Source organism: Thermobia domestica, chromosome 13 (genome assembly GCF_964235325.1).
Source record: "Thermobia domestica chromosome 13, izTheDome1.hap1.1, whole genome shotgun sequence".
NCBI lineage: Eukaryota > Metazoa > Arthropoda > Insecta > Zygentoma > Lepismatidae > Thermobia > Thermobia domestica.
This window is the reverse complement of record NC_137466.1, coordinates 46,863,708-46,890,673: the sequence shown is the minus strand read 5'-3', so window position 1 is coordinate 46,890,673 and position 26,966 is coordinate 46,863,708. Positions and strand designations below refer to the sequence as shown.

The 26,966-nt window shown below is 35.4% G+C and overlaps 2 protein-coding genes across 3 annotated transcripts in view; one reads left to right on the top strand and one right to left on the bottom strand.

The window, feature by feature from the left end:
- Positions 1-26,966, bottom strand: part of LOC145668129 (atrial natriuretic peptide receptor 1) — a 2,711,550-nt gene that overhangs the window by 2,100,824 nt on the left and 583,760 nt on the right. The gene's annotated exons all lie outside the window — the stretch shown is intronic.
- LOC145669060 (testis-specific serine/threonine-protein kinase 4-like) overlaps positions 1-26,966 on the top strand; it is a 110,956-nt gene that overhangs the window by 36,650 nt on the left and 47,340 nt on the right. The window contains exons 8-10 of the mRNA XM_081737420.1: positions 1,451-1,556; positions 10,986-11,266; positions 26,405-26,577. The gene's annotated coding sequence lies outside the window, so the exon portion shown is untranslated. The remainder of the gene's footprint in view (positions 1-1,450; positions 1,557-10,985; positions 11,267-26,404; positions 26,578-26,966) is intronic.

Below are 26,966 nucleotides of genomic sequence, written 5' to 3'. Positions count from 1 at the left end.
GGCCAATGATGTAGGTTAGAAAATTCATATTCATTCATATTTTGCACCAATTTTTACTTTTTCATATCAATGATAATGAAATCCAGCAGAATCACCATTCTTGTAATTCTTGACATTAATAGCCATTCATAACATTAATAGTATACAGTCGTAAAAATGTCTTACAAAATGATGGTTCATAACCTATAAATCTTTTGAATCCGAAGAATGAATTAGAAATAGTAATTGTGAAAAACTTGCAGTTTTTCTGAAGGACCTAACTCTTTCCTCCTACCCTGGGTTCGATTCTTGGTGGGAGCTCATGTGGTTCAGATCCCATATTAAGCTGTAGGTGTACATCTCCTATAGACTCACTGATGAAAGAAGCGCTTAAGAGTCTTCATCCCGGTGAAATTAAAATATCGCTAATTTTACAGTAATTATGTGATATCTTCAAATAGATAAAAGATAATTGAAATATGGAACAAGAGCGCCCTAGACAAATTATTTTGCGTGAGGTACCGTTATCACAAGTCACTTAGTGGCTTTCCGTTTTCAGCTGTTTAGAAACACGAAAATAAATGTCGATTCAAAATGGCTCGAAATCGAAAGCAGATAAGTGAGTCGTGATAACGGTTTCTCATGTAAAATAATAATGTCTAGGGCGCTCTTGTTCCATATTTCGATTATCTTTTATCTATTGGAAGATATCACATAATTACTGTAAAATTAGCGGTATTTTAATTTCGCCGGAATGAAGACACTTAATTAGAAATCTTAAATCCAAATCTTGAGCTCCCTCATGGCTAAGCGGTTAGCGTTTGCACCTTTAGCGTCGGAGACTCGGGTTCGATTCTGGGTGGGAGCTCAGGTGCTTCGGATCCCACGTTAAACTGTAGGTTCATGTTTCATATCCCTTGCTGCTGAAAGGGATGCTAAATAAAATCATATATCACATCATTAAATCCAGATCTTTTTTGCCTCCTACACCTCACGGAACAGCCCTAGATGCGAGAGAACGTATGGTGAGCGGTCAAACAGGGTGTAGAAAAGCAATACTTCAGTGTTTCTTCCGGAGATAATCATCCGCCCCCGAAAGTAAAATTAATGAAATTAATTACATGTCACTCTTCTGCAGGGAACATTCTTTAGCATATAGTGTAATGTCCTATTGCAGCTCTCTCACATTTGCCCCTTCCCGCCTCTGACAACATATACCGGAATAAAGTCTGTTCATAGACGGTGTTGTAGAAGGTAATGTGTAGAAACTAAGGTAATTTATGTTGTATGGAAAATTCTCAAATGACAGCAAGAGACCTGCTGCTAGTGATAATGATAAGGAGTTTTATAACTAATTTCATATTATGATTTAGTTTTCCTTTCTTTTTCTTTTCTTTTCTCTTTGTATTATTGTTGAGCAATACACTTCCTAGAACCTCATATATTCCCTGTGAGTTTTTTTATTTTGCAGAATTAGAACTCCTCTTAGAATCAATTGTCCTAGTGAGAAACACCAAGATTTTGAAGAGATTTACTCATCGAAGAGGTTCCCATCAAGAATCTATTTTATGGGTGAGGTAGGTGAAAAAAAAAATATTATTACATGGCATTTTTCATTGTTTACTTGAAGTTAATTTAATTTCTATTTTTCGTTTTTTTTTTTTTTAATTTTAACTCTTCTCGCATGAATCGTTTCTAAATACAAAATGAAATTAAATTCAGTTTAGCGTCCCACAATTATGCTCTTTAGGTTAAGGAAGACGGGTGATTAAGGCAAATGAATGAAGATGGAAGAATTGGTGGAATGATAATATAGGAGGAAAACCCACGGAAAACCCACGGTGTTGTCCACCACTTGGCCGGGGATCGAACCAAGGACCCCGTGGCCCAGAGACAAGCGTTCTACTACTGAGTCACCTTAACCCCTCGTTTCTAATGGGACTGCATAATCAAGCATAAGAGCAATGTCACAAGAAGGTAGGAAAGAAACAAAATCACTATGGTGATCATTTGGGAGCTAACCTACCATCCAAGTTCCGATTTGCATAAAGAGCTAAAGGAAGAAATGGAACCTATTCTTGAAACGTTAAATGGATTTCAAAAATCTTTTTTTTCTTTCTTTCTTTTATACAAGAGCTTTCTCGCTATTATGACCAACATTGAAGCTGGAAATGGTTAATTACTACCATTTTGGGTTTGAATTTACGGTAAATGGCAAAGATCGGTCTTTTCCAATTGTGGTCCACGAAACTTCTGCGTGGCATTATTTACATTTCAAAATTTCATAATTTTGAGCTCCTTTGTGACTAAGCAGTTAGTATACGCGGCTTTGGTATGGGAGACCCGGGTTTAATTCCCGGCAGGCGCTCATGTGGTTCGGATTCTACATTAATTAGCAGGTCCCATCTCATATAGCCTTGCTGCTGAAAGGGACGTTAAACTCAAAATCAACTCAACATTTCATAATTTATAAAAGATATATATAAATAATTCCACAGACCACTTGTATGTATGTATTATATGTTGTACACTTATAACATAAATAAATGTTTGTAATTTAATTATTGTTAACATTGTTGTCTATTTATCAGCTACTATTATCGCGTAGATATCAAAATTTAAAGGTGTAGGGCACGGGCGCCCGAAGAAAATTTTCTAGGGAGGGGCTCAAATCCCAGGTTGCTATATTACGTTTGGAATTGTATTAAACTGTTGCTGAGAGTTGCTTAATTGTCACATTGTACAATTGAGAAATAAGTATTACAGAAGATAAATTATTTTTCAATTTCAAGAAGCAACACAGCAAATATATATATATATAAAAAATACATTTATTGAATGAATGTATCCATCACCTACATTAAACAATAGAAATAACGCAAAAGATGTTTACAAAATCACAAATCAAATCGGACGGTATAATGCTTGGGGTTTTTATCAAATCTTAGAAGCCCTTCGTGTGTTCTAATGAGTTTATGCAGTCCTTTTTATACTATATTTTGTCATGCAATGATAACAGGCACAAAGCATACTCACGAACCAAGGAATTCCTTAATGAACGTCGGCTCCAGCGGAGACATCTTGCAGGTCATGGAAGTTGGCACTTACTAACGAAGTGGATCGAATACACACTATTAACGAACGTCGATTAAATGATGGTTATCGAATGAAGAATGATGATAATTGCTCGAAAATGTCAGGTTATATACTAATCCGAAGACTATTTCGGATTTAAGGAAAACCACATGTTTGCATTTATTTTTCGAAATAAAGGAAAGTATGTTTTCCTTTTTCTTTAAAATAGTTACCTTCGGAGTATTTATTGGAAATACCATTTGCGTATTAGTCTTTTTTCGAAACAAGGTCAAGCGAGTTGTTTTCTTTTTTAATTTTAAACCTGGATCGCTTTTTTATTATTATTATTATTATTATTATTATTATTATTATTATTATTATTATTATTATTATTATTATTATTAGTTCACTTTTGTGAATATAGAAATTTTCATTATTTATGTCCACTGGAACATAATAGTATTAAGAAAATCTTAAGTAATATAATACATTTTCGTAAGCCAGAGGGGGCTCGGGCCCCACCTTGCCCTCTCCTTCGGGCGCCCATGGTGTAGAATCTGTAGCTGTAACTTGCCTTAAAAATAAAATAAAATCTACTTCTGAAGCAATTTTGATCCACTATGATAGATGGAACCTATTGTTAGGACGTAGAATGGTTGCAAAATAGTACATTTCTACCACTTCCGGTTTTAATACAGTGAAGATGACACTTTTTCATCAGACTTAAATCGATTTAAAAAAAAACAGCTTTGTCTGCAAATTTCTATGTCCGTTATCGTGTTTGCTCTACGGAGTTCATCGTTGAAACCGAAAATGGTTAATTACTGGCACTTCCTGCGACTTTATATACTAACTCTTATTCGTTATTGATATATTTACAAGTACAGTGAAACCTGTCTATGTTGGCCACCATCGGTTCCATTGAAAAGTGGCCAACTTAGACAGGTGGCCAACTTACAGAAAATAAGTATGATTTGTGTATTTTTAGAATAGGATTTCTAGTATTACTTAATTGTAAAATTTTAATAAGCAGTGGCACGACAGCTACTTATAAATAATGTGTATAGAGTAATCATAAAAATATACAGTACTAGAAAATATTACTATAGTATGCGAGAGCGCCGATTTCTCTGTAAATTTGGGGGGGACATTCAGATGCAGAAGGTATATATATGAAGATTTTAAGACAAATTGCACTCAAATTATACCAAATATTGTATATTCATAAAAAATAGGGGCCACATGAGCTTTGGGGGCCCGGGCCCCCTCGGTCCCCCCAGGATCGGCGTTCTTGATAGTATGTTTATTATATATGCATACCTTTCTCTTCCTGAAAACTAGTCTGGTACATTAGATTATTCGGATTGAAAACACAATAACACACAAAAACCATGAAATAGAAGTGTATGTACGCAGTTTATTGAAATTGATATTATAGCACACTGAGTTATTCAGATTGAAAACAAGAAAAGCTAAGTTATAAATTGAGAAATTCATATGCAATTTATATGACTTCTTTTCAGTTGTTACTGAATGGTGGTTCATTCTAGACATATTTGGTTTATTCTTTTTGGCAGATATGCACATTCTAATATTGCAGTTAACAATCTCTTGTTAATGACATAGAAATGTTTCCTTCGGAGCAAAAGATGTTGTGAGAAAATCTTGAGGGAATTCATATCTCAAAACCTCCGCTACCTTTTGACATGCAGTCAGGTGCCAATAAATGACAATTGAGCTTTAACCTTGAGAATTTTCCGGAATTACTAAAGCTTCCCACTGATGAAAGGAGCCGATATAGCTAATGGTTTTACCAAAACAGACAGGGTAAACAAATACGTACAACCATTTCCTGAATCCCTGTACGTGCTTTTTCTTATTCACATCTTCCTTCACCACCCTTTTATGAGGGTAGTGTTCTGGCCATTGACCTCCAAGAACAAATCGTGCGAATCTATGCTTCTTTATGTCCAGTCACAAATACAGAACATCTGCCTCTCAGATGGGAATTCGAAAGAGTTAAGAAAAATAACAAAACTGTAATTTTCGTGGCCAAGATACGCAGGTAAATTTATCATTATCATCATAGGGTAAACATTGCTTCAGTGTGGCCAACTTCCAAGATAGACAGGTGGCCAACTTATAGAGTAGTAAGTAACGAATGTCTTATGGGAAAATGCAGGTTCAAGACGAACTAGGCCAAGATAAGCAGGTGGCCAACTTAGAGAGGTGGCCAAATTGACAGGTTTCACTGTAGTATTGTGTAGCTGTTAGGACTATAATGTCAGTGTTAAGAGAAACCAAGCAGCAATAGATACAATTTGCTACTTAAAATTGTATTTTCAGGTATATTTATGAATAAATAACATTTGAAGCAAAAATAAAAGTTATCAACTGGTTCCTATCAACTATTCAACGAATGATGTATGATTTAATTCCATAAAAATTATCCTCTTTCCAATTATCAAACATTACATATAAGAATTTACAAGTATATCATATTATTTAGCTCGATGTGATTTATCGATAGACGTGTCTTATCTTACAGTTAGTCGAACAAAATATTGATGTTAGTTGAACTAGCGTTGTATTAAGAGTTTTACTAACTCGCGATTCTAACTTTCGTGTTTAGCACTAAGTGAAGTTAACAATAATTTATATTGAAAAAGGTCATCCATGACATTTCCGTACGGTTGTCCAAATACAATAGAAGAAAGCAATATAGAAGAGAATAGGACTCCCTTAATTTGATTTTTCCTAAAGTGTTTGGACAACCCTGCTAAAAAGTCGTGACTCTCCTGTTTTCGATATAAATCGCTGTTAACTTCACTTATGTGTTACTAAATACGGAAGTTAGCATTGGGAGTTAGTAAAACGATTAAAAAAAAAAGGCTCTGCATAAGGACCTAAGAATTAATAATAATTTTGAGCTATGTCCCGTTAACGATACTGTAGTGTCATAATACCTTGATTAGTGTATAGTTTATTTCAGTTTTGTCTCAATAGGCCGTGAGGTTAAAGTACAGAATCAACCTTTAGGTTTACAAAATAATAATAATAATAATAACAATTTTTTCGAAAACTGCACATGAAGATTTATACTTTCATCAAACACTAATTATACATTGTAGAGTTATTCGATATCTCTGCGAAATAGAAAGTAAAACATTGTCAAAAACAGTGAACAGTTAAAATCAGTATACATTCATCCGGAAAGAGTGAAACAATTCCAATCAAGAGCTGAATGCAATTTTTTTTTCAGCCTGCTTTAGGCTCTCTTACGAGTGTATTGTCCCTACTACTATTTGATGCACTTTCCAAATTCATTTACAATAATTACCTGATCTTTTTTCAAATCGTTTTCGAAATCACCTGGAGCTAAAAGATCTGAATATTTCAACGCTCTTCAACACTTTTCTTCTTGCTATCCTAAAAACAGAAGTGAAACAAACGTGGTAGGTTCCCTTGCAACAACAAAAAAGCGCTACCGGTAAGATCTAACCAGTCGTTCTTTCAAAAAAAAAAAAAAAAAAAAAGCTCCGGGGGGACACACGTAGTATTCCGGGGAGACACTGCTGGTACTATTTTATTTATTATTATATTATACACGTATTATTTTGGTCTCGTCCGGGCGGGGACTCTCATAGCTCCATGGGGACAGTGCCCTCCAAAAAACATGTCTGGAAGAAACACTGGATGTAACTCGAAATAAAACAATAAAAATTAGAAGTAAGGAATTTAGAACTGACAAGCCACCCAAGGATTTGTAAATTTTAATTTCTAAAGCAGAGGTACCGTAATGGATTTGATACCTGGATTGCTTAACAAATGTAACAGAACATTTTCTATTTGGAAGCAGAGTGTGATGTAAAGGGAATAAAAGAGAGTAAAAGAGAGTAAGGATATTTTTGGGACAGGTACACACGAAAAAGAAAGTACTTGACAGTTGACAAATTTTCTTTTGCCAATAACTCGGGAACAAATGAATTAATTTGGATATTTTTGTTGTTATCCTTAGAATAGTTATAACTTGACAACATTTATTTTTCTAATAAGTCAACAATAAATTGACCTATTAGAGTACCGACTTTGTCAACTGAAGAATACTTTGTTTCGCTATTGTACAATCTATACTTACATGTTAGCTGGAACCTTCGGTGATCCTCCATCGGTGACTCTCTCGGTGTATTGTCGTTCTCCTTTGGTTGCGTTACCACTAGGCGATGGGCGCCCACACTGTTAGAGTTTGTCTATTTCAGGTGTGCTCTCGGAAAATATGCGAAACATACTTGGGACTCACCTCCGCCATCCTCTGACGGAGGAAACTCTCACTTTGCTTATGGAAAAGAAGTGAATGACCTCAGCTGGGTTGCTAATTTCTCATTCAGTTGTTTGTTCTTGACGAGTGAAGATCGTAGGCTACTTAGAATGGCTAACAAGACACAGCACAGCGGAGTCCGTGAAATAATTCATTGTGGCAACGCTTCCAAATCTAACAATTGAAAGATCGCCGCAGCAATTTATCCCTCATCTTTCGAGGGAGGTACGGGAAAACATATCAACAGCAGCACTTGAAATAGAAAGGGTAGGCGTAGATGCAGAAAAAAAAAAACTACTTATTCAGCGGCGATGAACTACGTATTCAAAGCTTGGATACTCTCTCCGATAACAATGTCATTCTTATCTACAATAACTTTTCACTTAAATGTAGATATTATCTACCCTTTTTAAACATGAGCAACGTTATGATTCTAAGATCAAGAATCGCGCCTACATCTTCATTCTAGCTTCGCTTGTCTACTACTACTCATTTGTTCCCTCTTCTTTTGGTTTTATTGAGCGGCCTGAGTCATTGAAATGTCAGTTCAATGAATTGCCACATGAAAACACAGGGTGTGTAGATTGAACATCAAATAAGGTGATTGTTGGAAGGTGGAGACAGGAAACAATCTACAAGTTTGTATATTAAGAAATACATAAAAGAAAACGAGTTGACACAAAATAGAAATTATTTTGTATCTGAGTATGTAAATGAAGATAAGTCGTCATGATAGAAATAAATATAGCTTTAATATTGACCTGATAATGTCCACTGTCCTTCATTTCAAATAAGTAATATTTGTTGTTTTCACAGAATTTCAGTCCAAAATATTATTATCTCTTAACTGTGCTGGTAAAAAGTAGTTTTTTTTTTTTTTTTTTTGTTGGTGGGGTATCTGAAAACCCCACATTAAAATTACACTGTAAACCTTGCGGTAACAGTTCTATTGGGCACAAAGTAGCAGATATGGTTACACATAATCTGGACAAACGTACAAATGTATTTTTTTTAAATACTTTCTTTGGATTACATTGAACAACAAATGTATCTGCCTACAACGAGAAAATGTACGTTGCCGAAGAGAGGCCGGGGGGAAATTAAATACCCCATCAACACTGCTAAGAGTTACATCTAATTTATCATGTAGGACACAATACCTTCACACAGAGAGCTTGTGCTTTTACAGATGTATAAAATATAATGATCGTAATGCCCAGGAGGAGAGACGAAGTATTTTCGGTCAGTTACTTTTAGTATTACATGGAAAAATAAATATCAGTTTTAGATTAAAAGGTTAGGTGAAATATTTTTGTCTCAAACCCAAATTTCACATAACAATGAGCATGAAAAATGGAAATTTATCGGTAGAAACACGATTTTTTGGTGACACGCGAAAACGCGAAATGTATCAGTTTAGTATGAAAATGTTTATTCCGTAAAATATATATTTTTCACTATTTGTTAGGTCATATGACGCTCCCGACTAAACGCAAAATTCTGTTGAATCTAGCGAAATCTGCAGCAATTCTCGATATTCCACGAAATTTACGCAAAAGTGACAATTTTTCGACTCTTTTACTATTTATTCATTACCATTATTTCTCCCTTCTGCATACTTCACCGTAAGTAAACGCTACTGGTTTGTCATGTCTACCACAATAAAATACAGGTCTGTTTGAAGTCTAGCACCAGCCCTCACTCTCCTTTCATGGCTGCAACGCAAAGCAACCGAAAATCACATGTTTCGAGAGAGCATGACTTGATAACGTGCTTCGAAAATTTCAACGTTCCTTTGGCCATAAAGTTATTCCAATGTCCGAATATAATCTTGTGGCACAACTTATGTTTAAGGAAGAAAAACAAAACTGAGTTGAGTGGAGAAAAAAAGAGTCTGAAAAGAAGTTCAAGGAAGTTGGGGTGACGTGCAGCAACAAACATGATTTAAAAGGATCCAGCTGGTAGGATTTTTAAGACAGTATCATCATTTCATCTTCCCCAGCTCAAACTTGCGAAACGTGATCGTTTTCTTGCAATGTAATGAAAATTAACATCTTTGGGAAAACAGACCACCATGAATATTTCAAATTTTACATGTAGTTACAAAATGAGCTCCAAACTGTATCTACTGGTGAAGTGGATAGTGTGGAAGGAGTATTGAGTGGTGTTAGATGAGCATTCAAAAATCGCTGGAAAGTGCCTCCAGCTAATGTGCATATCAGTTTCGAGTGTTGACATGGAGAGAGATTCCTTACAACGACATACTTACCTACAAAAGAACAAATTTAACACCAGAAAACATAGAAACAATGCTTACGTTATTTTCATAAGTAAACTGAACACTAAAGCTATTTTTTCCTATAAATGTTTTGTGTGTGACTTTTTTTCTTTAAATGATAAATTTATTCAATGAGGATGATTAGTATTATTTTTTAAAAAAACTAAAATATTGTTTAATATAGTCATGCATGAGCTCATGTCATTATCATTATTGAGTGGAAATTAAGGTGAAATGAAAGGTAACTAATTGTAATTACCAAGGAAAATAGTGTTCTTACATTTGAACTTTAATTCACCGACTTTATCCCGTTTTACGTATATTTTCATAACGAAATTACGAATTCTTATTTACAACAAAATCGTATCTCTACTTATTGGGGCCATCGAGTTCTACAAGAGTTTCGGTAATTCGAATACTACCTGTGGATAGTTTCTACTATTCACAAAAGGGATTACAGTATGAAATACTCCAGGACATTTCTTCCACGAATAGTCATAATAATTAATTTTCAGTGAATATTTCTGTACTCCTATGCAGACTGACCCTCCCTCCCTCCTAATTTACGGAAGTTTCACACTTAATGGTTTATTACCTTTAATAAAATTTACCAAAACTTGGCAGTGCATTGAAACAGAATTTGAGAATATGTTTGAAGTGACGAGTATATAATTCCACCCCTTCCTCAAATCAAGCACTATCTCCCGTGAATAGTTTTAATCATACTCATTAGAGAAGATACGAAGTAGCTGCAATGCATTATTCTTAATTTTAAATCACATTGTAAAATAATTTTAAACGGAAAATCAAATTAGTTGAGATATTTCTATCCCTGCCTCCCAAAAAATTTCACATGACGCTATGTGCGTCATGGTACCCCTTATCACTACCCTGTACTCAGACAGATCTACTTGCATTTATGCTAATTATTACGTACTATTACTATTATTAGTAGTTCATACATCAACTAACTTACGGCTGCACAAATAATGCTCAAATCTATATATGATTTATGTTCGTTGATGTTAAAACTTGTTAAATATTGCACAGTTCTAAAAGTAAGCAGTAACAACTAGTTTCAGTTTATATACTGTGCTCATGTTATGTAGTTACTAAATACTTTTGGTTGTCATGAAAGAAATAGTTATAGATTTTACATAAGAGATTACAACCTTATTAATATTCAAATAGCCCATTGTCTTAGTAATAAAAAGCTAAGTACATTCATGCCTTATCCATTTTTAAATAAACACAGGCAAACTTAACGGATTGGCCACTGTTAATTATTAGGAATTAACGTTATTTACAGACAGGTAATTTTCTCATTATTATTAGTTTCAGGTATCATTAAAAAGAAGTGGTATTGAAGATCTATTGAATTCATCACTAATCAGAAGTGTGTTTGCTGTGAGCATCGTCGATAGTGTTTGCAATAAAGTATCGTACTCTGAATCGTTCTCCATTGGAACTCTATACCGGGCCTATGCATCCTAGCACACTCGGACGGAAAATGTTAAAGAATACAAGAAATGCCTTATGTATTGACAGGTTCGCTTTCTTCACATTTCACATGTGTCTTGGCCCTTTTCACCCGTGCTGAAACTTCTTTGTTTTCGGTAAGTAAAGTTTTATTTATACATTATATATATATATATGAATAGTAGAATGTGTTCCCGTCATGGTAGAGTGAAGGTGACTTGTGCTCCGCAAATTTTTGTATATTAATGTAGAAGAAATATCCGCTATTGAATATAATTTAGTGTCAAGTGAACTATTAGTACTGTAGATTATAATGGACTATAAAAAGTATCTATGACACACAAAACATTTTTTATTAAATATGGTTAACATGGGATTTCCCAGTTTTTATTAATAAAATACGGATTAGGAGCAAGTTTTCGAACTTTTTGTTAAGTATTAAGAAATTTATTGTTAAATATGGGAGTTTGCAATAAATGTCTCAAAGCTGTTCTCAGGCAGGAACTGAATCTGAAAAAAATGCAAAGATTGTAAAAACATATATCATGATACTTGTGTTAATCTCTCTGAAGATAATATTAAATTTCATCGACCGAATGATCAAGCTTGGCGTTGCGATAATTGCGACAGAGCTAGGCGTTCTAGTATAGATAGTGACAAGTTACTAGTGAATACAACACACTGTCCTTCGTAACTTGAAATTTATCAGTTATTGTTATCTATTAAAGAAGAAATTAGTGATTTGAAAAAAAGCGAACAAGGAAGTCGGAGGAGAATTGGGAAAGTCGTTAAACTTAGCACATGAAAAATTAGATGAAAACTCGAAGCTTCTCAAAAATCAAAGTGAACTGTTAAAAGCAGGAAACTATCGATAATTTAAAAAGTGAAAATTTAAGGTTGCAAAAACAAATAGTTAAAATGAACTTACAAATTGATGAGTTGGATCAATACGGACGACGTAACACGTTGGAAGTGTGCGGCGTCCCTGAGCTACCAAATGAAGACATATTAACTAGTGTAAAAAAAAATATAGGTCGTGCTCTAGACTTAGATATTAATGACACCATGATTAATGCGTGCCACGGAGTAAAAAAAACATCGAGGTCACGATGCTGCTAATATAATTGTTAAATTTGTAAGAAGAATAGATAAAGATATGTTTTTACATAGAAGGAAGGTTAACGACAGGGGGACATATTTACGTAAATCAATGTCTCTCCGCAAGGAAAATGGTATTCAGTGAGGCACGGAAAATTTAAAGAGAAAAATTACGAGTATTTGTGAGTCGATTTTTCTGGTAATATAAAGTTGAGAAAAATAGCAGATGACTCTGTAATTTATACACTTCGTACAGTAGAGGATATTCGAACACTAATATAATTTATGAGTAATAATGATAGAGTGATTTCAATATGTTACAAGAATGTACCAGGAATTAATACTAAATTAAATGAAATATATACTAGTATTTTAACAGAAAACTATGATTTCATTGTATTGACAGAAACGTGGTTGATTAATAGTAGTGCTGTCGAAATCGGTTTTTGAAAAATCGAAAATCGGTTTTTGAAAAATCGAAAACCGGTTTTTGAAAAAGTGAAATTTCATAAAACCGAAATGTCGGTTTTGGAAACCGTTTTTGTGGTTTCGTTTTTGAAAACAGCTTTTGCGGTTTCGGTTTTCAGAAAACCGGTTTTGCGGTTTTCGGTTTACAGAAAACCGGTTTTCTTAAAAACCGAAAACTGCAAATGTCACAGTAATTCGACAGCACTAATATCAAGTAACGACGAGAAAACAGCTAAGAATCTTTCCCCACTTCGTCTCACAGTTGCCAGATGGAGGGAAACTTCCCTCGGTGTAGGGAAAAAATGGTGAAAATTTGCAGAGGGGAAAGAATAAATTTTTTTCTTAACATGTCTCAAAGTGTAGGGAAATTCTTGTTGAGTATACTTTTACAGTTGGCAGAATAAAAAAAATAAGTTACAATTTCTCATAAAGAGGCACGGCTATCATTATTGGGAAGTTAAAAAATACAGAATAAAACATGATCGGTGCTTCCGTCACGTATGAACTATTGCAGGTGTCTGGGACTTGCGATAAGAAACTAGTCAACACATGCAAAACCACAACATTCACATTTATCGAAGTGGCAACAAGTCAACAATAAAATTGTGTATTGCGATCTAAATTTTCATTCATTCATTTTTTTTTTAAGAAAGGGAAGAGGTTTTTTTTTTGTTAAGAAAAGAAAGAGTGGCAGTACTATTTTTAAAAAACAAGGTGAAAGAGTAATGATAAATGAAAGATCTCAGTCTAAGTGGATGAGATTTCAAATTGATTTTATGAGTTGCATATAGAGTGATCTTAAATAGGGATATACCTTATTTTCTATTTAGCTTAGTGTTGTCATATTACCCTATTTTAACGGGTACCACCCGATTTTCAGGTTCTATATTCGTTCCCCGCTTAAACATATCTTAATCACGAAAAACCACCCGATTTTTGGGATTGGAGAAAAATCTAAGACGACTTAGTTGATAAAGTGGTGGTATATTCAACGTAAACCGCCACACCTCTGACAATCTCAATCGCGATTGAGTTAAATTTAGACTCGCGCTCAGGCTCAGACTGTGGGCTATCTGAACAGTGCGCGTGTGCAGGTACATTTATTAATAAGAGATCTGCTCTAATGCAGAATGGTTTTCTTTGTGTAGTTCATGTGTTTTTAATGTAATGTATTGGAAGTTCTATACAAATGTAGATGTTGTGACAAACATACTTGAATTATTCATGCCTTCAAGAATGCCGAACGACAATTTGAAGTGGAACTTTAAAGACTATTATAGATGCGAATTTACGTATGTTAGCCAGGGCAGAACTCAGTTTGAAGCAAAATGTACACACTGGAAAACTGTTTCGTTTGAAAAGTAGGCTGCAGGGAAGCAAACTGGACCCTACCTGATTTTTATATATTTTGTAAAGTAGACCACGGGGAACACGCATATGAAGGCATTTTGACATTTCGAATTTCGGAACTCGAGATATTCGAATATAAAATGACCACCGAAGCAAACTGAACCCCACCTGATTTTTATATATTTTGTAAAGTAGACCACGAGGAACACGAATCTGAAGGAGTTTTGATATTCCGACTTCCGGAACTCGAGATATTAAAACTTAAAGTTTAAGACGCTATGTATTTATATGAAAAAAAAAAAAACACTATATTCTCTATACGAAACATATTATGTCCTGTGAGATATGTAAAGGTAAAGAATAAAGTTCTGTCGCTTTTTGTGGAGGTCTGTGTTCAATTTGTTCTCACACCGTGAGTTGAATGCGAATGGAGAAAAGGCGAAAGTCAGATATTGGTGTGGGTATATCCAAGATTGTACCTACTTGTAGCGGTTCAGTTACAACGTGAACTTGTGTAAGGACAAAGTGAATATGGAACCTCCACAGAGCGTCATAAGGGTGTGTATGCTGTACGAGTTCAAACTTGGGTCAAACACCACTGCAGTGGGGTGGAAGATATCTCAGGCCTTTCGTGAGGGTGTCGTGATTACGCAGACAGTGCAAGGGTGGTTTAGAAAGTTTAAGAACGGTGACAAAACACCCACAAAAGACGCACCACGTGCCGGAAGACCAACACACATACAAAATTAAGATCTTCAGGTAGCAATTGAGGCGAACAGTGGAGAGACATGTGAGGAACTGGGGCTAACATTCAATGTGAGTGAAGAAATCATTCAGCAGCACCTCCATCAACTTGGGAAGCAGTACAAGTTGAGTCTATGTGTCCAACATGACTTTTACTCCAATCCAGAAGGCTACGCGAGCAGACACCTGTGTTTCTTTGCTGATTCGTCTGAGGAAAAACCATTTCTGGACAGGATGTTGACATATGATGAGAAGTGGGTCCTGTGCGAAGTTCAACGGCGTCGTCATCATTGGTTAAAATCCCGTGAACCGGTTTCAAAACAGCTGAAATCAGTAATGCAGCAGAAAGTCCTCCTGTGTGTTTGGTGGACTGCTCGCGGTATCGTGCATCGGGAACTGCTACCGGCTGGTCAGAGTAGAACATCAATGCGACTGTGTACTGTAGCAAGTTGCGCCGTGTTCAAGAAAAACTCAAAAGCCTGGAGCCAGCACTTCTCAATCGCTAAGTCGTTCTCCCATTACGGGACAATGCTAAGCCCCACATGGGTAGAATGACCCGGGACACCATCCTACGCCTTGGATGGGAAACACTATTGCATCCACCATACTTCCCGGATATTGCACCGTCCGATTATCACCTATTCCATTCCTTGGGCACTTACCTTAGAGAACTCCAGTTCAACTCCGTAGTAGAGGTGCAAAATTCACTTGATACCTTCTTCTCTGGATGGGAAACACTTGCATCCACCATACTTCCCGGATATTGCACCGTCCGATTATCACCTATTCCATTCCTTGGGTACTTACCTTAGAGAACTCCAGTTCAACTCCGTAGTAGAGATGCAAAATGCACTTGATACCTTCTTCTCTTCACGGCAAACCAAGTTTTACCGCGAAGGAATCCATGCCCATCCCGAATGTTGGCAGAAGATCGTTGATACTGATGGATACTATTTTTGATCTTCCAGGTACGTCTTAGGTGACATATCGATGCTCTAAGGTGATAGGTCAAAAAGCGACAGAACTTTTTTCTTCACTTTTATACATACTATATAAAACTACTGTGTAAGTTCTAGTATCTCGAGTTCGGGAAGTCGGAATGTCAAAATTCCTTCAGATTATTGCTCATTTTGGTTAGTATACAAAATATATAAAAATCAAATGGGGTCCTTTTTGCTTCCGTGGTCAATTTATGTTCGAACATCTGGAGTTCCGAAATTTGGAATGTCAAAATTCCTTCAGATTCGTGTTCCTCGTGGTCTACAAAATATATAAAAATCAGGTGGGGTCCAGTTTGTTTCCATGATCACTTTATGTTCGAATATCTCGAGTTCCGACATTCGAAATGTCAAAATTCCTTCAGATTCGTGTTCTTCGTGGTCTAATTTACAAAATATATGAAAATCAGATGGGGTCCAGTTTGCTTCCCTGCAGGCGAAAAGTACATTGGAAGTGTCATCAAAGAAAAACTAAAAAAAAAAAAAAAAATGCGAAGGATCCCAGGTCAGTATTTGTAACACACAAGTTCACATCAGTCCGTACGGTTTAGAACCCGCCACTTTTCTGATTTTAAAATATGGCAACCCTAATTTAGCTGTGACTTGTACAGCCATCAAACTATCCCTTTCGCACAGTGCTGCACATATTATCGTAATAGTCTTGGAGCAAATAAAAAAAGTTAAAACACACACATAAATCAATACAATCGTCTCGATCGATACATGCTTTCACAATATTGGTAAACGGTGTAATTAAAAACAGCAAACATTGTTTCTGCTTTAAAAAGGACAAACATGGTTTCGCTTATAAAACCGCAAACACGGTTTCGGGCGGCTTTCGCTTTCGAAAAGAGCTTTTGCGGTTTCCGTTTGGAAATTTGTTTTTGCGGTTTCGGTTTCGAAAACCGCAGTTGCGTTTTCGGTTTTGAAAACCGTTTTGCGGTTTAGGTTTTGAAAACCGCGGTTTTCGGTTTTCAGAAAACCGGTTTTCTCAAAACCGAAAACCGCAAATGTCACAAAAATTCGACAGCACTAATTAATAGTGTATTTTATAGTGAATTCATTGGTGATATATATATATATATATATATATATATATATATATTGTTTTTGATAAGATAGACCAAATAAAATGGGAGGAGGTTCACTTATACCAGTAATTAAAAGTTTCAAGTGCAAGAAATTAGGATAAATATTGAACATGTACAAATTGTCTGTATTAAAGTTATAACAGGAAGTAGTACTTATATTATTGTATCAGTATACTTTCCCTCTAACACAAGAATTGAAACGTATTATTATTATTATTTAGAAAATTTGAGGTCACTAATTTTCAGTTCTACAATATAATTATAGTAGGCGATGTTAACATACTCTCTATTAGTGATTCCAGCTATAATCTTATGACTGGAGGTCATATTTGTGTGATGCTTGCAAACTTTTTGTCTTTGTTTAATCTTCAATCATACAATAATATAAGGAATAGTAATGGAAGAACATTAGATTTATTATTAACAAATTTAAAAGATATTGATATTACTAGGAATAATTCTTCATTAGTAACTGAGGACTTACATCCGTTATTAATCGCATTCTGTATTACACCTAAACAGTTACAAAGTTTAATCCAACTATTATTTTTAACTATTGTAAAGCTGACTTTTACAATTTGTATAAGGATCTACAAAAAATAGATTGCAGTCAGATATGTCAATATGATAACCCGAATGATTCACTAAATTACTCTTATAGGAAACTTGACGCTGTAATTAATAAGAATGTTTCTAAATGAAAAATAAATAAAAGATCTTATCCATGTTGGTTTAAGCCGAGATAATAAATCTTATAAAACAGAAAGAATATTTTAGAAGAAAATGGAATCATTCCAGTTTTAATTTGCTCAAATTTGTTGAATGACGCAAAAAGTTGAAAAGTGTGATAAGCAGATCTTACTAATTATACGTTAGTAAGGTAGAAAATAATATATTTGAGAACCCAAAAAGATTTTGGAGTTTCATAAATAATAAAAAGAGGGATAACAGGAAACAGAATCAGATGACTTGTGAAGGTAACTTGCTTAATTCCAGTAAAAGAAATTGTGGATTCTTTTGTAGATCATTTTAAAAGCGATTATTCTCCTGGTTGTTCGTCTTATGTAATTCCTGAACAGAGTTATCATGAAACAACACACTGTTTAAATATTTCTGCTAAAACTAAAAGAAGATTACGAGATATATGTAAAAAAAATTAAATCAAGTAAAGTGAGTGGTTATGATGATATACCTACTTATATATTTAAAGCATGTGGGGAAATTCTTCGTGTTCCTCTTTTATATATATACACACAATAGCATCTTGAAATTTCCAGATATTTGGAAAATTAGTAAAATTGTACCTATTTTCATGTCGGGCAGTCTATGTGAAGTAAAAAAATATCGAACGATTTCATTTATATCTGTTCCTTGGAAAACATTTGAGAAATTTTATAACGGAAAATTTTTGAGCATGTTAAATCTTATATATCAACCTGTCAACGTGGCTTTTATCCGAAAAGATGTACTATTACAAACTTGGTCACATTTACTCAATTTATATCTGATTCTTTCAATGATAGTTACTGTGTAGATGCCATGTACATTGATTTTGATAAAGCATTTGACAAATTAGATCATATCATTTTGCTTCAAAAGTTGTCTAATTTTGGTTTTTCTTATGGATTGCTAAAATTAATTTCTTCTTACTTAAGCAATCGGAAGAAGTTTGTAGTGTATAAGCAATTATACTCTTTTATGTTCAATGGAAATTTAGGTGTATCACAGAGATCCAATTTAGGACCATTGTTTTTTTCTATTATTTATAAATGACTTACCACGTGCTATTAACTTCTCAAAATATCTTTTACTTGCTGACGACTTTAAAATTTATAAGAAGAAAAGTAACATATGGTCGCTGCAAGTTAAACTTAATTTTAATGTAAAGAAACGCTTAATTTGTACATTTTCAAGGCAATTTACTTCATAAACCCATGAATATGTTATGAATCGTGAAACATTAACCAGAGTAAATTTTACTAAAGGTTTAGGTATATGGCTAAACAACAAACTTACTTATGAATTACATATTGAAAAAATAGGTAATGAATCTTATAAAATACTTTGTTTTGTGCTACGAAATTCTAAAGATTTAAATAATATTCAAACTGCATTCAAGCTATTTAGTAGTTATGTAAGAAGGTAGATTAGAGTACGCAAGCGTGGTATGGAATCCTTCTTACCAATATTACATTAAGAAAATTGAAAGAATTCAAATTAAGTTTTTGCGACACATGTATTACAAGAAATATAAAATATCTTCATGTAAAGAATATATTTCTTATAATAATTTAGTTAACGAATTTACCTGTGACACATTAGAATTAAGGAGAGAATTAACAGATCATTTATTTTTGTACAAAATTGTAACTGGCCTATTGGAATGTGGTGAATGTTTACAACTATTAAGCTTCAATGTTAAAATGAATGCGTTACGGAATCTGCAACCATTCTACAGTAAGAAATCAAATTCAGTGTATCATCAAACCTCATAACTGTGAAGAGACTAATATTCATTATTTATTGACTTTCGTTGATCTCCCACAAAATCATTTATTGTTTGTATAAGAAACATGATATTCTTTAAGACTTATCATCGGTGTTGTGAGACTATTGTTCTTTTTCTTCCTAATTACATAAAACTATTTCTTATGTGTCAAAGAACGCTAGTTGTTCGGAAGTCTTAGTTAATGAAATTCATTTATATCTGAGAATTTAGTCAATGTTTTTCTTCCGTAATTTTGTGTTTCCGTAGCTAAATTGTGGAAGTGTTTGTTTATGTTATATAATGTATTATATCAATGTGTATTTTATGTAATAAAGCTGAGAGAGCTCCTTTCCCAACTATCTGTCCATCTCTGACGTCATGAGTACCTGTTGAGACGAAAACATCTCATCTACACGAGCCTGGAGTAAGCAGGGTTACCAGCAGATCTTCGTCTTTAAATACTCTCTCCAACCCGGAAACGGGGAGTTTTTCACGGAGTCAATTTGCGGAGTGACACGGAGCCTTTGGAGTCGCTTGGAGTCTTTGGAGTCGGTTATCGAAGTTAGTCTCCAGAGTCTGTCGAGAGTCAGTCTTCGGAGTCATCTTAGGACTTAGTCGCGAAGTTGTCGAAAGGCTGTCAACGGAGTCGGTCCGGGGAGTGCACGGCAGTCAATTGGGCACTCCGAGAGTGACTTAGAAAACGAACCGAACAGTCTATAATTTGGTTTTCGACATACAGAACATCGGATGAACAACAGGAGGATAACAGGAAGCCCAGCAGAGAAGATGAAGCTACAGATACTGTGACATCAGATTTCTTCCCTTCTTTTCCTCACCTCTCACCTGCCCACTCTGTTTCTCTCTTCAAAAAACCTAAAATTCTTATTTTTATTTCTCTTAAAATCAGACGGGTGTCGTCCGGTCCCAGGACCCGTTCTACCCTTGAGCAACATCCCAAGAATCTCTCCTTGACGACACAGCTTTCTTTGAAAATTCTTTTCAAATTAAGCACCCGTAAAATGGCGGAGATGCTGGTCTTTTCTCAGTAATTGTTCCTCTATTTTTCCTCCGTAAAATGGCGGAGATACTGATCTTTTATCAGTAATTGTTCCTCTATCCCCCCGTAAAATGGTGGATATACTGGTTTCTTCTTTGCAACTTTTCAATTAAGTTTTTTTTATAATCATTTTCACCACCGCTACCCCTCCCCCACCCTCTCCGTGTTTCGCTACTCAAAAGTTATTAGTTTCCTTTTTTCTTATTCGCAAGATTTGTTTTTTTTCTTCAATCCTTTGAAGAGTGTTGGAGAAGCCTCAAATATCTCTTGTGCTTTAAGACTTCCTGTTATCTCTCTTCCTCCCTCTAAGTTTTTGCATGTGTAATTTAGACTTAAGTAGTTATATATATATACTCTGTATTTCGTTAAAGTAGTGCCCATTTTAGTGCATTTTTTGTGTATATGTTGCAACGTCTTGTTGACGAATTTTTAGTACCGGGTGATGACTTCTTAAATCTTAGTGACACGATTTATTTCGATCCCGCGGCTTGTTCGTCCCCTGTATCGCCTAAGTTTACCAGAAACTATTTAGACCAGCTTCGAAAAAAGAGTTTTCTGAGGTCTTATCCGATATTACACCCGATTCTTTAGAAGTTACCGTTGAGAAGCCCATTTTAGACATGGTGTCAGGAGGCGATAACCAACCGTTGCCTATTTTTAATACCATAGTACGACCAGAACCTTTCTACGCTAGGTTAGGAGAAGACGTGGAACGTTTTGTGCGAAAGTATGAACCTATTGCTGACATTAATGGTTGGGATGGGATGAGACGGAAGCTAGTACTTGGGAATTTGCTCAGAGGTCCGGGCGAATCATGGTTTACATCTATGGAGAAAAAGCCGGATTTTGCTCAGATGTCATATGAGCAATTTAAGCAAGCATTAATAACAGCGTTTCAAGATAATTTGGTTCCTCAGTTGACAGAGGCCCAAATGCGAGGACGGGAACAGGGCGATGATGAGTCAGTTCTTGATTATGTATGTGCAAAACAGCATCTCATTCTCAGAGCAGATCCTAACGCGCCGAAGAAAAAGCAGATACAACTGATCATAGAAGGGTTATTTCTCGACTTTTTCAAGGTCGTTATTCGCAAAGAAAATAATACGGTAGCTGCGTTATTGGGTGATTTAGTAGTGGAAGAAAAGACTCGGCTATTACTCAAGAGAAAGGAGTTGGAAAAATTCTTTAAAAAGAAATCTGCGGTCTTGCATTCGTCAGTGCTCCCGCCAAGCCAAGTTGATAGTCAGTTATGTAGAAGTGCAGAGTCAGCAGTTCAAAGTCCGCTTTATAGGCAAGAGAATTTTGTGCAGTCAGCTACAGCACAGAAAGAACAGACTAAGGCAATTAATGATCAAATGAATGACTTACAACAGCAATTAGCAAAAATTACTCTTTAAATATCCGCGTTAACCTCAAATGATGAAAATCAAGGTAGCGATCATGCACAAAATAGGAAAAGTCAGCAAAGGAATGTAGGTCAGGGTAATAACGAGAGAAGTGATAATCGTCAAAACCGTAAAAACAATAACAATAACAACAATAATAAAAACAATTCAGGTTCTTCCACGCAATCTTCTTCACAGACCCAGGGTTCGACTCCTAGTAAGGGTCCTATTGTCTGTTATAAATGCAACATGCCTAACCATATTGCACGGTACTGTAGGGCGTCTTTAAACTCAAAAACAAAGTAGATGACGGACGAATCTGCTCGAAAGTGTGTTATAGTCTCCATTGTATCTTCTAACGACTTATTACAAGTTTAGGCTCTTTTAGATGGTCAGCAAGTTAAGATGATGATAGATTCTGGTAGCCAAATAAGTTGTCTCGGGGAGAATCTAGTTCCGAAGAACGCAAGACGTCTTCGTGTTAACACCAGATTGAAGGGAGTTACGGGAAAAAGCATTCAAGTATGCGAAATTGCCTTGTTGAAAATTTTCCTTGGGAACAGATGTTTTACTCACGTTTTAAGGATAATCCCGAATTTTGATTATGGTCCTTTGGTTGGTGCGGATTTCTTAGAAAAACATAGAGCTATCATAAGTTATGATAAGCAAAATTTGACTTTGTATCGTTTTGGACGTCCTCCGTCCAGGAAGTTATCACCTAGGAATTTAGAGGTCAATTTATCTCAAGTATTAACATCGAGAATCGCTCGGGAATCTAGAGCTATTTTTAGAGTTCTAGAGAATATCATTTTACCACCTCGTTCGCACACTTTAATTAAGTTACGTTCCTGTTGGGACATTACGGGGAAATGGCGTTACTGTTACCATCTCAGTGTATAGAGGAAATGTTGGGAATTTTTATCCCAAGGGTAATAGTAGATTGTGAGTCCCCAGTGGTGTTTGTGACGAATCCCACCGTCAACACCGTGAAGTTGCGCCAAGGAACGAAGATAGGCAATGCAGAGGAGTTCGAGGAAGTGCCCGATGAACCAGAAAGGACATTGACAGCATCAGAAGAATCTTTGCCGTCTCCAGAGAGGTTGGAACAGTCTAGAAAGATGTGTGACCCGATAAGAGTAGATGTCAACCCAGATTTGTCTCCAAAAGACCGGGAGCGTTTTACGACCTAATTTACCAGTTTGCCGATGTCTGGAGTTGGTCGGAAGACGATGTGGGACTCGCCCGTGGTTTTGACCATGAGATACGACTTTCCAACCCCACGCCAGTCAACAAAACACCTTATTTAGTACCTTACCACCTATGTGAAGTCCTCAAACAACAGCTGGATACCATGCTAAGACAAGGGACGATTCGAGAGCAGACGTCTCCATGGAACCACCCAATTCTTTTAGTGAAAAAACGCAATGGACAGTTCAGATTTGTATCCGTGCCAGTTGCGGACGTCCCAGTTGCGGACGCTGCTCTTATCTGTTAAAATCATTCCCAGTTTCGGACGCACAGGTGTTGTTTGGAATTTCCATGCCTCGATTACGATGCAACCAGACTTGTTAGTCCCAATTGCGTACGCGTGCAGGAGAAGAGGAAAGATCTATTGATAACAAGCAGCAACGTTGCCACATTTTTCATTTCATTACATTTACTACCCTGCCTCGATAAAAAGAATTCAAATCTGTTAGTACACGAACATCTATAATTATAAAGCTATGTAATATTAGAGATACTGCTAACCACTAGTTTATCCATTAATTACATATGAAATACATGTAAATTACATCAGAATTCCTGTAATTATTTTGCAGATTTGTGCATTATTTAATTTCATTTATCCAAGCAAATTTTTAGTGAGGGAAATTTTCGTTGATGCTAGCCCAAAATAGCACTTCCATTTTTATTCCTCCTGTCGAAAGAGAAGTTATTTAAGTTTATTGGTTTTGCATGATAATTTACTTAATTACTTGTTTTAAAATTACTGAATTCCTTGTTTTAGAAGTCAATAACAAAAGCTTGTAGTTTGCAGAATATTAGTTGATTAAATATTTAATCATAATCGACCGTTTCGCACACCCTCATCGACAAGGAATATTTAGCGTCCGAGGAAAATTTCTTACAAAAATTCATCAAGAAGATCCATTTCTCAAGGTAATTTGCACCCAAACTCCTAGCCTAAACTTTCGTACGAAACTATATGAGACATAATTATGCATGTTAATGTAGAATCAAAATCTTATGAATGATTAATAAAGTAGAGTAATAAACTGAAATTTAGTGGAGAGGTTCATTTCCATGAAAAACTGTACAACACACAACGCAAAAAGTTCAACTATAGGCTCATTCTACATGTAAAAAAAATGGAAGAAAAAAATAGTGAATCTGGAAATGTGACGTTAAAAATATCCACTAACGCGAATAGGAGAACCTCTGAAATATGTTTCCTTTTGAACAAAACATAACCCAAATAGATGAATGAGGCGGCTATGCAGAAACGACTAATGAATCTTTGTAATGATTCTACCCAAAACGCTCCCATTTTCTCAGATATAGCTCATCCCGAAGATTCATTAAAACCACTGAAATGTGATTTTATGATAGCATATTTCAACCACGGGAGAGATTATTATAATTATTATTCTCTTAACAAAGTCAATCTGTACTAAAGACTATGTCAAACTATATTTCAATTGAATTGCACTTTATCCCCTCCCAAGACCAGAGGGGGAAGTAGAATTGAGGTATTTTTTTCTGAAACATTTTCCTAGTAAAACATAACAAATACTGTAACTCTATTGGTCACTGACTGATGGCTTCGCCAATCAGAGGCAGTCCTTCGATTTCACTGAGAGCAAAGCTTCCAACACAGTAACAAATTCTACCATTATAAATTTTCAGCTAGATTCAGCTAATATGTGCACAGTTGCTGATGTGTTTGTGTAAGTTCGTGTTCGACACCGTTCCAAAGGTTTGGTATTGGATATCATAATGGAAGACGTGGTTATTATCGAAACCGAAAAGAAGAAACCATCTGCCTTACATGCCGGATTCCACTACATAATTCATAGGTAATTGGGTGTTATTGACTTATTATTACATTATTTTTAATGAAGTTAGTATACGTATATTAAAAGGTGCAAACTGTTTTAACGCAGTAGGATCAAATTAATGAATTAAATACGATATACATGATAGGCATTACAAAACATGACATTCACCTTTTTCAAATAGATACATTAAAAAGAATGGTGTATAATTTGTTGCTCATAGTAGATACAGAAGCGTCATTTAGGATTTTGCTGGAATATATAAAAGTTGGAGTTTTTTCTGTTATTATATTAGTAGTCAATAGATTAGAATATAACTATTTCTCAAACTAAGCCTGGTTAAGTGTGAAGGGAAGTTGCATAGAGGGTACGAAATCCTTGTGTGGGGGGGCGGTTCCCATCTTATTTTTGAAATAAAATTCTCCTCACTAAAAATTTGTGAGGATAATTTTATTTCGACATTGTACGTAAAACGGCTCAAGCTCCTGAAAAAGTCATGCCCCTTTAAAAACTTACTAGCTACAATCCTGAATGAATCTCTCTTCAGCAAGGGAGCGCGGTGGCTCAGTGGTAGAGCGTTCATCTTTGGTGCTTGGGATCCCTGGTTCGATTCCAGCTCGCGCCGTGTGGACTTTGTAGTTCACAAACACCGTGCTCGTCGGTTTACTCGGAGTTCTCCCGTTTCCTCCCACTTTCTTCATTCCACCATTTCACTCATCTTTCATCAACACCGTCTCCTTCAGCCTAACCGGCATAATCGTGGGACGTAAAATTTAAATATTTCATTTTTTCATTTCTCTTTTCAGCAAATCGTATTCTTGCAGCAAAAAGTCCTTATCGTTGCTGAGGGCAGGATAGTAAATGTAATGAAATTTAAAATGTGGCAACGTTGCTGCTTGTTGTCAATAGATCTTACCTCGCGTCCGGAATTGGGACTAACAATTCTGGTTGCTTTGTAATCGACTCATGGAAATGACAAGCAACACCTGTGCGTCCACAATTGGGAAAGATTTTAACAGATAAGAGCAGCGTCCGCAACTGGGAAGAAACCATTTATTCTAATTATTACGTACTATTACTATTATTATTAGTGTGTACAGCAGCTACTTACGGTGCACAAATAATGCTCAAATCTATATATGCTTTTTTTTTTGGTTAATGTTGGAACTTGTTACATATTATACAGTTCTAAAAATAAGCAGCAACAACTATTATTAGTTTATATACTGTGCTCATGTTATGTAATTAGTAAATACATTGTGTTTGTCATGAAGTAAATACTTATGGTTTTTACATAAGAGATTACAGTCTTATTAATATTCAATAAGGCTATTATCTTACAATGTTAGTAATAAATAGCTGTGTATATTCATACTTAACATAATCATTATCCATTTTCAAATAATGGCAGGCAGGGAGCAATCTTAACGGAATGGCGACTGTTAATTATTAGGAATTAACGTTATTTACAGACAGGAAATTTTCCTTATTATTATTATTATTATTATTATTATTATTATTATTATTATTATTCTTTCAGATGTGTTTAACCGGAAACCATGTTTAGCATCCCTCTCCGAAAGGTCTCCGTTTCACCTATTTAGCTGATATAATGTTAGCCCTTTGTTTGAGAGTGAAACCTTTCATCCTCACTGTGACAAATATGATACGGTGTATTCCAACGTGTTCCATTCTGTGTTTCCTTATGTAATGGTAAGTGTCATGCTACAACTTCTATCCAACTGGAGGATAGATTTATTACTGCTAGTTGGTTTACTTTAATACCCTCTCTGACAATCTGAAGTACGAGTCAGTGAAATTGGCGTTGGGAGTAACAAATGATTAGTCCATAGCAAATGAAATCTTTGATTTTAATTAACGTCCCACGATTATGACTTTAAGACAAGGGAGACGGATGATTAAGACAAGTGAATGATGATGGACGAATTGGAAATGAGAATCTGGGAGGAAAGGGGAGTACTACGAGAAAATTCACGGAAACTATGTTGTCCACCACAAATTTACTTGATCGGGGATCGAACCAGGAAACTCACGCTCCAGATTTAAGTGATATAGCATTCAGCCATCGTACCTCACATGAG